Raw genomic sequence first — 15,895 nt, forward strand, 5'->3', positions numbered from 1 at the left:
GCTTTAACATGTTTCCTCTTTCTTTTGATTCTTTCAACTCTTAAAGTTTTAAGGGAAAGAAATACTTACCTATCTTTGCAGAGATGAGAGGTAAACTGTAAGGCAATAAGAAAGACCGTGTTAATGAACGGCTCTTTGAGGGACGGGAATTGGGAACGATACAACATTACCCTTCGTGATTCCCCTCATTTGAGATTAAATTGACAACTCCTTGAGTTTTCTCGGATGTTGACAATTCCCTTCTGACACAAGCAATAGTTTATGTTAGAAATGAGAGGATTGAGGGTAAACTAAGAATGATACAAATTACCCTTCTTCCATTTTGCCTTCAAAGCTAGCAAAGTCTTTTCTCCTCTTTACTTTGTTCAGCCTTCTCTGTTTCAGTCTACTCCTCCATACTCTTGGTTTCGAAGCTCGAATGAAATCCTCTATAATTAGGGGTGCTTCCAAATAGAGGGTTCTATTGTCAGCGCATGCTGTGTCAATGCGGTTCCGGCATGTTGAGAAGTTTCTCGTGAATGCTCTGATTCTTGACTGCACAGGCATGTGCAATTGCTTGCATGGGCAGCAAAGCTAATCTCTGCTTTAAAGGTCTTTGACGGACGTAGGCGTGACCGCCATTGAGACTTCGATGGTTGTCAGGATCAGCTTTGACGTCATTTTGTCATGTAAAGTCCTTTCCAGCTGCTTGCACCATGAGTGTTCTTTACTCAATTTTGTCCTATATAAAAGGAAAAGATATGTCATTTTTATGCTAAAGTGGATGAACTTTAGGAACGAAATACACCCTTTTAGATGGACTGCGAGATTGCGTGCCCCTTGGTCTACTCTTCCAATTAAGCACTTCTTCATCATGTTTCATTCGAGAGGTCCCAACATTGGTGCTCTATCCGGCTTGCTAGCATGTCTGAGTCTAGCATGCTCCCCAGTTCATTATCTGCAAAAGAAAATGGGTGGAATGTCATTTCCAAAATTTGTTAGGGAATAGGACATACCTTTTTCTTTCAAAATGGGTAATCTTTTCTTGATCTGCCCCCGACTTTTGTACGAAATGATATTTCGCTCATTATGGGGTCAAGGAATGGTCAGCATTCTCTTTGACTTTCTGGTGTTGATATCACCCACTGGTAGTAGTGAGATTTCCCCCATGTTTCATTTGAAGGTTGGATGATCTTCGCTCGGACTACCCCTATCAGATGAATTGGTCCGCTAGCATCATCAGGGTCTGATGTGCTCTTCAATTTGTGTCATTTCCAAATGTCCCCTTTGTAATAACGAATCAAAAAGGAGTATGCTCTGAGACACGAAGTGAGCGAGTTAGAAAAACAAACAGGGCTATGAGCATACACGCTTTTCCACCACCGTTATTTTTGAAAAATGATAAAACGTTTGTTTTATTTTCAAAAGCTTAGAAACAAGGAAGCATGAGGAAGCCCGGGCCTCAGAACACTTTCCTTTTCGTGGCTGGATATCATCAACGGGCCGGTTTGGTATACTACCTCATGCCCTCAAAACATTATTTATTTACAATACATGGATTTACAACCTCAAAAGAGGGAGAGTTCAAAAAGACATTTCCTCCAGCAGAAATGACGACAAAAAGCAAAATACAAGGATAGCCCCTTTTCCAGGGATTCATGCAGAAGAGAGGAGAGAAATTCTACTCAAGCGGGCTTGCGCCCATTCCCTTCACCGGTCTCGAATGAGAAAGTCTTGGTATCCAGCAGGTTTTGAATTCGGTGCTTAAGAGTATAGCACCCATCAGTTGAATGCCCCACCTTGCCCATGTGATAATCACATTTTTTAGACGGATTGTAGTTTGAAAAGCTCTCAGGATTAGGTCGCTTTGGTTCAGTGGAGAGCAGCCCTTTCTTCTGGAGTATTGCCAGCATCTGAGACGGAGGTCCTGGGAGGGGAGTGAATTGTCTCCGGTTGTTTCGCTTTTGTGATGGAGGGATACTGGGTTTGTATTGTTCATGTTGCATAAACTTTGGGCATAGGGTGCTCAATTCCTTAGGATCAGGGGACTCGTGGACATTGTCAGCCATGACATCTTTACCCATTTGGTTGAGACCAGAGGGCTCCATTTGAATCATCACCCCTGGTCTTGGATGGCGAAGTGGAGTCATGGTGAGTTGATCTAAGCGGACTGACAGATGTTCCACTTGTTTTGAGAGTTGTTGAAGAAAGGCGAAGACTTGCTTCATTTCGGTCTCCATGTCCGTCACACGAGTTGTCATATCTTTTTCAGCCATTTTTACTTGGCAGGTTGGTATAATTCGTAATTACCTGTTAGAAAAATGGCAACGAATGAATATAAAATCTCATAAATGATCAGTCCATGACTGAGTCTAGTATTGCATCTGTCTATCATGTATTTTCTTTATTTACAAAAAATAGGGGAAGCAAAAAAAGGTTTTTATTTATATTAACATTACAAACGGCGTCCCCGGGGTTCGAACCCCGATCGCCTCGGACCGTTTCGCTCATCCCGGATACCACTGGGCCGAAGGCCACGGTGGTGTCATTAAAGCGCAAAACAAATATTTATAACAAATTTTCTCCCTTTTGAAAATGACAAGAAAACGTATGGGAGAATAGTGATTTGTAATGTACTTATAAAAATAAAGGTACGAATTGGAAGTAAGTATTCTAAAAAAGTTTTAGTAACTATTTCTTCCAAAACAATTACGGTATTAAATCCACAACTAACCTAGACTAATCATGGACCGACCGGGATATATAAAAATAAATAAATTGCAAAGTGCATGAATAGAAAACTTACTTTACCAGGAACCATGGCAATCACAGAGACATACGCATGAGGAGTGAGGTTCGATTTCTATTTAGACTGGTTCAGCAAAATGAAATTAAAAGGGTGCCTGACCATCGCAGCCTCGCGTTGGTGTCAAGTCCTTTTAACCTCGGCCAAATCGAAAGGAATATCTTATAGTCACGCGAATAGCGGCTAAAGATATTTCTTTACGATTTTTAGAAATAAATTTCGGGGAAAAGAAAGGCAACCTCTACATCGTGGGCTCGCATTCGAGGTCGTATCTTTCTTAACACCATCCTAAAATGCCCTATTGCGGCCCAGGTCCGGCAGCGTAGTTGTGTGTGCAACGGTGTAGTGCTAAATCATTAAAGCATGCACAACAATTTATAAACAATCAATTTGAACCCGCAAGAACAAATAACACCTTAATGTCAATGTCATACCTGGAATCCTCGCTGCCAAACAAAAATTATTTTTGAACAGGATTAAATTTTTTTGGCTTAAGTCCACTTTTTTAAAAAAAAAAACAAGTCCCCAGCGGAGTCGCCAGTCTGTCGCGACCGAACTCCCGAGCCCTTTTTTTTATCGAACATGCAAAAAAAGGGGGGCTCGCCTGGTATGTGCTAAGTCTAGGTTCGGGACTTAACTCGGGCTCTCTCAAGCCCATACCATATCGCGACTTAGGGTTTAAGTTTTTTAACATGCAAGTGGTTTATATCAAGGAGTCGCCACTAATCGATTTGGGGTGGGTCGATTAGAAACCCAAATAGGGTGATGGGAGAATCACCCTATTCCTACAAGCCAGAGATTAAATGAGTTCGGGGATTTGGTTACACTAGTTGGATAACTAATGCCCTTTCGGTACCATTTTACCCTGTTCATTTCTGAAAACATTTGTCAGGCAATTTGGATTGATTTTAGGACCTTTCTCCTAACATGTGAGGTGATCAAGCGAGTGCATAATCAAAAACGATCAGCAGTCAGAAACACAACAATTCATGTAGCCTAAGGTTCTAACCTTAACTAAGTCAGATGACATTCAAAACACAACTCATGCGATTGTATTAAAAACATGCATAATAACACAACGGTAATAAAATTAACATGCAAAATACTACCACGCAATCCTAGGCTTGTCTAATTTAAACAAGACAAAAACTTACATAATAATACCATAATAAATTAAAACACTTAGATATAACATAATTAAAAAAAATCTTTTCTTTTTAAAAAAAAAAATTTTGAATTTTTTTTAGAAAAAAAAAATATATATATATATTATAATAATAGTACAGAAGAAGAAAAAAAAATAAATTGTTTTTAATAATTTTTTTTAAAAAAATAAAATAAAAATATTAATATAATATTAACCCGGGTCGGGTCGGGTCGCGGATCCGGGTCGGAACCGACCTGGGTCAACGGATCCGACCCAAGGGGTTGACCCGGGTCGGGTCGCGGACCCGGTCCGGGTCGGAACCGACCCGGGTCAACGGATCCGACCCAGGGCGTTGACCCAGGTCGGATCGGTTGACCCGGGTCAGGTCAACCCTGCGTGTACAGACACGCGGGGGCGCCGGCGAGGCCAAAATTGGCCGTCCGCCGGCCGACCCAGACCTCCGCCGGCGCAAAACCGGCCTCTGGGAACGCCACCAAGCCTCGCCGGCCACCTGGGTCGCCGTCCGACCACCGCTCGCCGGCCGGCGACCGAATTAAAAACCGGCCTCACTGAGGCATTTCAACAAACACTCGGCGTGCGTGACCAAAACAAAGATATTCCGACCTGTTCCGGCGAACTGGTGGACTCAGGCGACCCAACATACCTTCGGTGACGACACATGGACGGCGGGGGACGACGGTATGGGCCGGGACTCGCGCGAAACAGCCGACGCGGGTCCCGGCCAAACCGAGCATAAAAACAGGGGAGAACAGAGGCGGATGGGACCCCAGGAAAGCTCACTAGTCGACGGCGCGTAAGGAGGGGCTTCCGGCTGGTCAGGGGGGCGACGGCGACACTGCTGGCTCTTCTTTTGCTCCGGCGGAACCTCGGTATGCCTTCTTTCTCTCTGATTTCTCTCTCTGTCTCTCCCTCTCCTCCGGTGCTCTGTTTTGGCCGAGAATGACCAATCGGCCGGCGACGTCGGTTCGGTGGATCGTCAGCGACTCTGGCTCGTTTGGGGGACCCCTGCGACTGTGTTCTTCCACCTGCAAACCAAAAATCAAAAAAAAATTTCTCCAATCCTCTCTTTCTCTCCCACGGTCTCTCTCTCTGTTTTTCTCCCAAAATTGGCCGACCCAGGCTCTCTGTGTCGCCGCCGTCGGCTCGGCGGTGGGGATGGATGGCTGAAGCTGAGGCGCGGTGGCCGCCGGAAGCTCCCTTTCTCTCTCGGCTCATACTCTCACGCTTCTCTGTGTTTTTGTCAAAAATGGCCGGCCCCCTCTCTCTTTCTCTTTCTGTCTTTCATAGCCGACGACGACAAGTCTGGGCCCGGCCGCGTCGGCGTGACGATGGCCTGCACCGGCCTACGCCACCCCACGACTTTCGTGGCTATGGCAGGCCGGTGCAGAGCAGGGGGGCCGTTCAATGTGCAGAGAGAGAGAGAGAGAGAAGGAGAGAGAGAGAGAGAGAGAGAGAGAGAGAGAGAGAGAGAGAGAGAGAGAGAGAGAGAGAGACCGGGAAACGGGGGGAGAAGGGACTGGCCTTAATGGCCAGTCCCTAGTGGCGTCTTGCCCGGTCCCGCTTCCGGCCGGATGGGGACGGGCGGCCGCGCTCGGCCGCTCGTCGCCTCTGTGTCAGCGGCAGAGGAGAACAGGGGGAAGGAGAGCGACGGCTTGGCGAGGGGGAAGAAGGAAGGGAGCTGGGCCGGGCCGGGCCCAGCTCGCGCGGGAAGAAAAAAAAAGAAAAAGAAAAGTGGGCCGAGCCCACGCCGGGGAAAGGGAAGAAAAACGAAAAAAGAAAAGGGCCGGGTCGGCCCAGCCCCGACCCGGCCCGACTCGGATTTTTTTTTTAAAGGATTAATTAAGGAAAGAAAAAAAAAGCTCAATTAGGCCCTATTAATGCAAATATCCCTAATGCCTATATGCAATGCATTTAGATAGAAATATTTTTTTGTTTTAGGAATTAATGAAAATTAACTCCTAAATTTTGTGTAATTAATTTTGGGCAAATTAAAAATAGGTGTCAACACCCGCGATCCGATCGTACGTCGCTGGCCAAACCAAATCCGTCACTCTCCTTGGACCGGCCCACATTGGCACAAAATATTCCCTCGTCGTTTCTCGGAATCGGACTCAATTCACTGTCGAGTTCTTGGGTCCACGTACCGTTTTCCTAGTTAGCAATTCCCTATTGGTCAGTATCCCGAGAATGATCAGTTCCGGGCGAGACTTACTAAAACGAAATGAGAAATACATATCCATTTTATTGATCATGAAAGTGGGTCGAATTCATGACATTACAGAACACTACACACAAATCTTTATAGTGATTCGGCTTTATTAAGCCTACGACCACTCTTAACGTTGGCAGCCTATTGGCTGTGTTTCACTATTGAATCATCAAGAGATTATAAGAACAGTGCTTCTCAGATGATAGATTGCACTATCACGTACACTCATCACTCAAGTAATTTTCTTTTTAAAGTAACAACGTGGAATACAGTAATCACAAGTGTGTAAGATCGAAGCTCTATTCAAACTTTGGAATTCTCGATTCTGATTTTCTCGTACGACGTTTGCACTCTTTTTATACTCCTCTATTTCCAATCTATCCGTTGGACAGTCTTCGAAGGATTGATCTCCAAATCAACCCGTTGGAAAATCTTCCCAAAAGAAGATGCATAACCATTAGAAGAAGAACCATTATCACCAGGTGATTTGATCTCCCATACAATCAAATAAAGGTTTCCATAAGTGTAGTTCTTTGTGTTTAAAGAACGATCTTGTGATTGCCAATTAAGATATCTTGAGATATCGATTATAAAATCAATTTGATTGTCCTGCATAAACTTGCCAAAAATAACACTTATTGAATTTGACGAGGAATTTTGAGTCTGATAACAAAGTTCTTTCATCGACTAAGTCTGATGACTCAGTATTTATCTGCATCAAATAACTTAAGTGTAATTGTGGTCAGAAAATGATTGTTTTGTCTTTCTTCAAAACTAATTAGGGATTTTCCTCAACATTCTCCCCCTTTTTTATGATGACAAAACTATCCATATGCTTTAAAAATATTTATGTGAACAAAATACTCTGTTAAGAGGATATGACATTCAAAACACATAAAGCGGTGTTAATTTCTGATACCAGCATAACAACTCATCTGTATAACATTCTCATTCATATTCTGTATAATATTTCTCCCTCTTTTTGACATCAGTAGAAAGGATTAGTATTAGATAATAGCAAAATCAATAAGAGTTCAACAACCAGTTTCGAATCACAGTTCAACATCCAAATGTCAAAGTGCACACCAATTCACAACACATCAAAAACAAGTATCAAACGCGGAAACTTTTCTCAAATTATCTTAGAGAGATTATTTCCCCCTTTTTAATGGTGACAAAACTTTCCATGTAGATATATAGGTTTTGAGATAATTTTGAGAAATATGATCAAACATATAATGTAGCAGATATTCAAGATATTCTATATGAGCAGATATGAGATTTTTAAACTCTAATCATGAATAAGATAAGGCACGTAATATGATTTGCATTTAAGCGAAGCGCAAAATCTGAACCATAAAAATCTAAATCACAGTCTATCTCTTTTCCTTTGCATCCAATAGTCTGCATATCAAAACATATTATATCGAGCATATCAATGCATATTATATCTGCATATTTCTCTCCCTTTTTGTCAACATCACAAAAAGATATAATCACAGCTCAATATTATGCATCAAGTAAATATAATTAACCAATAACCACGTATGCATATTTACATTCTCTCCCCCTTTTTGTCATAATCAAGAAGCGATAATAATGAAGGGTATCACGTAGAGAATATACAATAAGCTCATATTCACATACTATCTTCAAAATATATTTGGCATATATTCATCATCTTTCACATATATTCAATATAGCTCATGTTCTGTAGAATCAAATATCATATATATCAACAAACACTGGTGCACATAATAAATTTCACAATCTTTTTGTCATAATAAAACGATAATGTAAATAAGAGATTTGTATATAACAAAAAATAAGGGAAATATAAGAAATACTAACCTTGATTATGCAGAACTTAGCAAGTTCTAACATACATTACCTTTTCTTGCATAGTAATCAAGAGCGATATAAATTAAATCAACTTGATGAGGGTTTTCCCATATTTGATCTATGCTCCCCCTCAATTTGATGCCATTTTGAGATGATTCCCATTGCTTTTGCAGTTTTCACTTTTTGCTCTTCACACCTTTTTGTTTTTCTCCCCTTGTCATCAAGACAGCTTTTGCGAATAGCTTTCATTGTGGCTTGCACATGTTAAAGAGAATATTTCCTTTATTTTCTTTGTAGCAGCAACATCCGCAACATAGCTTTCATACAATGCATGAAGCGTTTGCTCAGAGTATTTTGACATGCCTCCTATAATTTGTCAGAATATTGCGTGAAGGAGAAATTTTCAATCCTTTGGAAATATAGTAGAATTTCCACAATTTTGGGATCAAGCTTTTCAAACTTCATATGGAAAGATTCCTTTACGACTTGTAGATTCTTTTGGACGAGAGAATAATCTTTGCAAAAATAAGGAGTATATTACGTACATACCTTCCTCCGATTTACGGATCAAACTTGCTAATTATAATAATACTTCCAAGAATGTAGCAAGTGTATTCAAGTATGTAATAATATCTTTCCATATTGTAGGAATTTTCCTTAAGCATGAATCTCATATGCATAAAGATAATATGACATTAATGAATTTCACAAAAGAATAGTATATATTTCTACCACGTGCCAAGTCATGTAATAAATATGCACCATGCCTTATGACAAGAGATGTTTGCAATATAAATCATATGTAAGTCATAAGCAATCATCATGATTCGTGTAGAAATTTGCAAGGCAAGATGATAAATATGAATTTTTTATTCTCTTACCCAAGGTATATGTTTGAAATATACCGTTGATTTAAAGATGATCCTTCTCAATTTTCGCTTGAGATAATCCTCTAATTGCACCATGATTTGTGTAGATTTGCAATCATTCTTCCTTTGTAGAATTTTCTGCAATAAACTCACTTCCTTTCTAGTATCCATGTATTTGGATCCTTTCCTTTTGTTAGGTGCAAAATAGGAAACTTTCGTAGAAGCTCAAGGATACTTTCCCAACAATCTCAGTAGAATATTTAAGGGAAATATATCATGCATAGTAAAATAATATCTCGTAAAAAAAATTCTTTCTCTGTAAGTCATGACAAGATCGGATCGGAGAGCACGCAACGAGTCCATAAATCTGAATTATTTCTTTCCCAAAACGAAATAAGATATTAATCAATCTCTTTTAAAAAATTTCATCTCAAGATCCTTCAAAATAAAATTGACTTTTATTTCAAAAAGACATTTCCAACGCAATTATAGAACATGCCAAAGAATATCGAATACAATGGGAATTTGTAGATATGTAAAGTATGTTCCCAAAACAAATTTAGAATTTGAAAAATATACCTTTACTTACCAAATTCTCTTTCCTTTATTCTCTGCAAGAAAAGTAATCTCATCTTTTTTTTTCGTACCCATATTTTCTTGGGTCCATTTTAGTTAGGATCAATCATTCTCAGAATGTCTCTCTGAACAGGTCTCCAATCCTTAGGACAATCATTCTTAAAGCAATTTGTATCACCGCAATTTGAGCACTTAAAGGAAGTTTGACCATTGAATTTCACAAACTGCTTCTGAAAGAGATTTTAATACACAAATCTAGGGGATCTTTTCTTTAGTCTTTCTTTGACATTGGGAAAAACATTTTTCAATTCAATATTTTTCTCAAAACCCAAACCTGATTTATTATAATAGGGAACTTGAATTGACAAAATATGTTGAAGATTTTTCGAACCCATTGAGAATTTCTTGGTTATATTTGAAATTTCATTTTTCATAAGTTTTTTTTCTTTAGAGATACGATCAAAACTTTCCTTATCTTGAGAAATATTTTTCAGATAAAAAATTTCCTTTTTCAATAAATCATTTTTCTTTTCAAGGAATTATTTATTCTCCTTGATAAGATTAAATTCTTTTTGCAAAAAATCAATCTTATCCTTTTGCGAAATATCTTGTTATTTTAAGAGATTGTTTTCCTTTTTTAAACATTCATTTTCATATGCAATTGACTCATCAATTTCCTTGTTTTAAGTCGCACTTTTTAAAGTCAAAATCCTTTTTCAATTTAGAAATCTTTTTGAAAGCAGTTTTATTAACAGAGACTAACTTATCAATATAATTTGCAACTGCTTCAGGAATTTTGGAATTACTTACTTCGTCTTCTTCATCAGAACTTGATTCTGAGTCTGAATTTGCCATCAAGCAGATACTGGCATACTCTTGTTCGCATTCATCATCATCTGAGTCACTCCACGTTTTAGTTTTGAAAGCCTTCTTATATCGTTCATACTTTCCTTTGTTCTTTTTTAGAATAGGACATTTGGGCTCTATGTGTTTGTTCTTTTTGCAGTGGAAACATATCATGTCCTTGTTTTCTTCATCTTCGGCACTCGATTTCTTCTGAAGGTTTAGCTTCTTGGCTTTTGATGGCTCAGAATTCTTGAATTGCTTCTTTGACTTATTCGTCTTCACCTTATTTGCCATCTTTCTCAGTTTCTTAACCATTAGAGCCAACTCTTCATCTTCATCTGAATCTGTATCATCAGAATCAATGTTAGTTTTTAAAGCTATGGATTTTTTACCTTTGGATTCTTCAATTTCTAAGAACTTTTCAGTTTCATAGGATTGAAGAGTTCCGATAAGTTCGTCCACTGTGAGTGGTCTAATCTCCTGAGTTTCTCGAATAGAAACTTTGATGTTGTTCCACTCTTTTAAGAGAGCTCTCAACAACTTGTTCACCTTCATAGGTTCTGAGATGGGATTGTTTTGGAATTCAAGCCCATTTACGATCTCAGTGAATTTGCTCGGCATCTCAGAAATTGTTTCATTTGGTTTCTGAGTGAAAGACTCGTACTGCCCAAGGAGAATGTTGAGATTTGTCTCCTTGACTCTCTCTGTTCCTTCATGAACAAGCTTGAGACGATCCCAAATTTCTTTTGCAGTTTTGAGATTTGCAATTCATTTATATTCAACATGTGCTAGAATATTGTATATGGCCGTTCTAATCTTTGTATCTAGATAGATCCTTTTGGAAATTTCCTTGGCTGAGAGAGGTTGAGCTTGAGGTTTGATTTGCTCTCTATTTCGTTCGTCAGAAGGTGTCTCATTTTGCCCATTTGAAGTTTTTGGAGGTTTTGTTTCGGTTGAAATGTTTGGAATGATTCCATGTTCAACGATGTCCTATATATCCTGATCTATTCCCAAGATGAATGCCTTCATCTTGTTTTCCTAGACACTGTACTCAGTTCCATTGAAAGAAGGCGGTTTGTTGTTGTGACCTGACTCAGTATTACTAGCCATCAAGAATCGTTAGCTCATAAGTAAAACAACACTTCAAAGAAAAATGAGCACTAAGCTCTGATACCAAATTGTTACGGCTAGTGCTATCATCTAGAGGAGGGTGAATATGTGATTTTGCCAAATTGGATGATTTAAACGTGCGAAATGAATATAGTCGAGATCAACAACTCGTATGGTTAATATCATATGAATACGTATGACAAACTTGTATATAAGTTGTCGTCAGATAATTGTGTCTGATGACTATGATGATGTTTTAACGAACTCGTTGGACAGATATGTATGCAGTATAATATCAACAATAATAAATGAAAGTTTAGGGATAGAGAACCTGCACACAAATCTTTATAGTGGTTCGGCTTTATCAAGCTTACATCCACTCTTCACGCTAGCAGCTTGTTGGCTGTGTTTCACTATTGAATCACTAAGAGATTACAAGAGCAGTGCTTCTCAAATGATAGATTGCACTATCACGTACACTCATCACTCAAGTAATTTTCTTTTTAAAGTAATAATGTGGAATATAGTAATCACAAGTGTGTAAGATCGAAGCTCTATTCAGACTTTGGAATTCTCAATTTTGGTTTTCTTGTACGACGTTTGCACTTCTTTTATACTTCTCTATTTCAAATCTATCAGTTGGACAGTCTTCAGAGGATTGATCTCCAAATCAACCCATTGGAGAATCTTCCCAAAAGAAGATGCATAACCATTAGAAGAGGGAACCATTATCTCTAGGTGATTTGATCTCCCATACAATCAAATCAAGGTTTCCATAAGTGTAGTTCTTCATGTTTAAATAACGATCTTGTGATTGCCAATTAGGATATCTTGAGATATCGATTATAAAATTAATTTGATTGTCCTGCATAAACTTGCCAAAAATAACACTTATTGAATCTGACGAGGAATTTTGAATCTGATAACAAAATCCTTTCATCGACTAAGTCTGATGATTTAGTATTTACCTGCATCAAATAACTTAAGTGTAATTGTGGTCAGAAAAGGATTGTTTTGTCTTTCTTCAAAACTAATTAGGGATTTTCCTCAACAGCTGGCAACCCTCCTGTGCCAAATTGAAAGAAAAATAAAATAAATTTAAAATTTAAAATTTTCATTTTTTTAATTGCAAAACTTATACATGTCAGCACTGGCCGTGTTATGTAGAATGGTTGACATCTACATCAGTGATTTTCGGACCAAAATTTGTCGAAAGAACTCATTTACCAAATTGCTTAAACGTTTAGGACTAAATTGGCCAAATTAGAAGGTTTAAGACTGAATTGACACAAGTATAATAGGTTTAAAACTTTTTAAGTAATCTACCCTATTCATGAACATGGTCAACATCCAAAACCAAAGGACATGACCAATGAATTGGCCAAGAGGATGGCAACCGACGGGTCCAGATAGAGGTTTGCTGTCCAAGACGTTGACACCATGAGGTTGAAGTGGTTATACACATTCACACTGTGCACACCGAACTTGACGGTGGTAGATTGCAAGGCATAATTGCAAGTGGGGGTAATCTCCCAAGCGGTAAGGTAGGACAGAGAATCTTGCGTTTTACAAGTTTTATAACAAGACTATCGTCTACAAAGCATTGGTACCAATGCCACAACTAATGCTGGCACTTGGCAGCCTCTCAAAACTAACATATATCAAAACCAAATACTAAGTGGTTACACTTGGAGATGCATGATATAACAAACTCTTTAGTAATAATTCCATCATCAATTTTAAAGTGAAATCTAATTGCACTAGAAATTTGAGATTTCCTCTTATGAAGTGCTAGAGAACAAAACACACCGAATCCCTTATGAAATCTCTACAGTATAGAGCCAACAATAGAATAATCATTTCGTACCACAATGGTAGCAAGAGAACGGACCAGACCGTGCACTTTACTTAATTACACTGATTCGGACTCCTCAACCTCTTGGATCAAAGATCTCTTACACAACTCTTTGCCATACTCAACACCATCTTCCCATGCTAGTTTTTCCCATGTTGAACTAATGAGGCCTAAAGCCATCCATAACCTAGCTATATTAGAGCAAGTGATTACATATCCTTTGGGAAAAAAGTGAGTGCAGCATAAAAACATTTTAAATGGGATAATAAATGGTCATAGCTAAGCTTAAGTACCAGTAGAATGTTCTTTTATGATTCCACTAACTTCCATGTTTTGTTGTCTCTTACATGTGCTCAATACCATTCTTTGTCCTTTGTGTAAAGTAGACTCCAAAGTTTACACAAGGAGAGGAACTCCTTGAGATTTTTTGACAATATCATTTCAAATCTCAAGGAGATCAGGACATGGTTGCTTTTCCTTTTCTTCAAATGCTCATTTATTAAACAAGGCTATAGAATTTTTAGGAGAATGACCTTTTAGATTATGTGCCAGATGAAAACTCGTTATAGAAACGACTTCCAAACTGCGTGTGAATCTGGAACTAACTCATAAGAGGCACATCTTGATAGAATGATACAATGTTACACGTGTCTAATGAAAGCCCTATCAAAATGGGTGGCCTCCTAGAGACAAACCCCTTTATAACTGTTTTATTTGGAATTATCTGAATGGAGTTGTCCCGAACTGATCTAGGAAGAATTAAGAATATTATTCATGAGAACCCGACCACAAAACTCAAGAACTCCCCAAGGCTGTAAGGCTTATTTCTACAGGCTGTTTGCCTTGGACACCATTCAGAAAGCTCTCCGCGACAACGATGGTGGATCCCAAAGCACCAGTTGTGAGCAATGCCAGTCAGAATTAAAAATTAAATTAAACTTAAAAAAAATCCATTTTTCCTTTCTAGGATTTGGATGTGGGTTCTCCAGAGAAATTATCTTTAATAAAGAATACCATAAATAATCTTTTCAATTATAACTATTCCAAACTTGGGTGCGCCTGTTTGTGTGATGAAAGACTTTCCTGGACTATTTTCGTTCATCTTTTTCATTTCTGGTGGCATTATAGTATGAATCAAATTGAATCTATCAGAAGTATTACTCTGTTGCCGTAATTTGATGGAAAATTCAAAGCAGTAAGCGTCACCAAAATCACTTTCCTCCCCATCTCTCTCTCTCTCTAAAACAACATCACTGGGCTACATATGTTGACTTTTCTTCTTCCGGACTCCGCGTTGGGGCCAAAGAAGATTGCAACTCACGCAATTGACTTTGGTCAATGAACATCGTACGAGGGTAAATGCTGTATTGAAAACTCACCGTCCATCTTACTCGTCTGTCCACCTTAATATTGATAGCCCAACTAACCCCAACTCCTGTCGCTTTAACGTTATGTAATGGACTTTTGTTTCTCTTATGTAATCGACTTATTTTCTTGGTCTGTTGTACTTATAGTGTTCTTTGACTTTAAGGAAAATCTCACATCTGTTTGTCTTGTCTTGGAAAAACCTCTTCTGACCTACCCGTAGAAACAAAAAACTATGTAATAACTTTGCATGATTTAAATTTTCAATATGTTTTATGACTTTAAATATGTCATGTGGAATCTCAAATTTTAAAAGGATTCGAGTTTGTAAAGGAAACCAAAAGTTTCTTAAGAGTAAGTTTTCTGGTTTGAGTAGATACTTTTAAAGGAGCGGTTTATGTTGGATGCAAATACCATGTATATATAGGAGTTGGAATTCAACTCAATGGACACAAAATAGAGCAAACAAGAAGAGTGTCAGGATTTTTTTCAGTTAGCTCTTTGTAAGAAATTGTGAGATAACACTTGTGTGTTTGTTTTGGGTGTAATTGGGCGTTGGGAACACTCGAAATCTCTTGTATCCTTATCGTTTTTTTTTTCCATCTGATCCCACTTAGATGAGTTTAACAAACTCATGATGAATTTGAAGAACATTGATGAAGCCCTGATTGATGAAAAAAAAGGCATGATGTTGTTAGCATCTCTACTAGAGTCATGTGAGCACTTTACAATTCACTGTTACAAGGGCATACTACAATTACCTTAGAAGAGATAAAATTAGCCTTGTTCTGTAAGCAGTGGCCGAAGAAGTTGCGAGATCATGATCTAGGGCAAGATGTAGCACGGGGACTCGAGATTTGGGGTAAAGATGAACATCATGAGTCTAGTAGCATAAGTAAAACTAGTTCGAAGTCGCACCAAAGAAAGAAATGTTAATACCACGAAAAACCCTAAATTGGTACACTTGTGACAATTTTACTCCAAACTAATTTTTTGACCACAAAAAACCCAAACTGGTATACCTGTGATAAATTTACCCTGAACTATTTTTTTGATCACAAAAAACCCTACACTGGTACATCTATGATAATTTTATGCCAAACTAATTTTTTGACCACAAAAAACCCTAAACTGGTACACTTGTGACAAATTTATCCTCCGCTAGTTTCCGTTAAATTTTATTATCGAATTACTAAGTTTGATGACACGTGGTAGTTGACGTGTGTATCAGTTTGGGGCTTTACCCCTCTGTTTGTCACAGGTTTACCAA

Source organism: Syzygium oleosum, unplaced genomic scaffold (assembly GCF_021117445.2).
Source record: "Syzygium oleosum isolate NSW1041296 unplaced genomic scaffold, Sole_v2.1 Sole_v2.11, whole genome shotgun sequence".
Classification (NCBI taxonomy): domain Eukaryota; kingdom Viridiplantae; phylum Streptophyta; class Magnoliopsida; order Myrtales; family Myrtaceae; genus Syzygium; species Syzygium oleosum.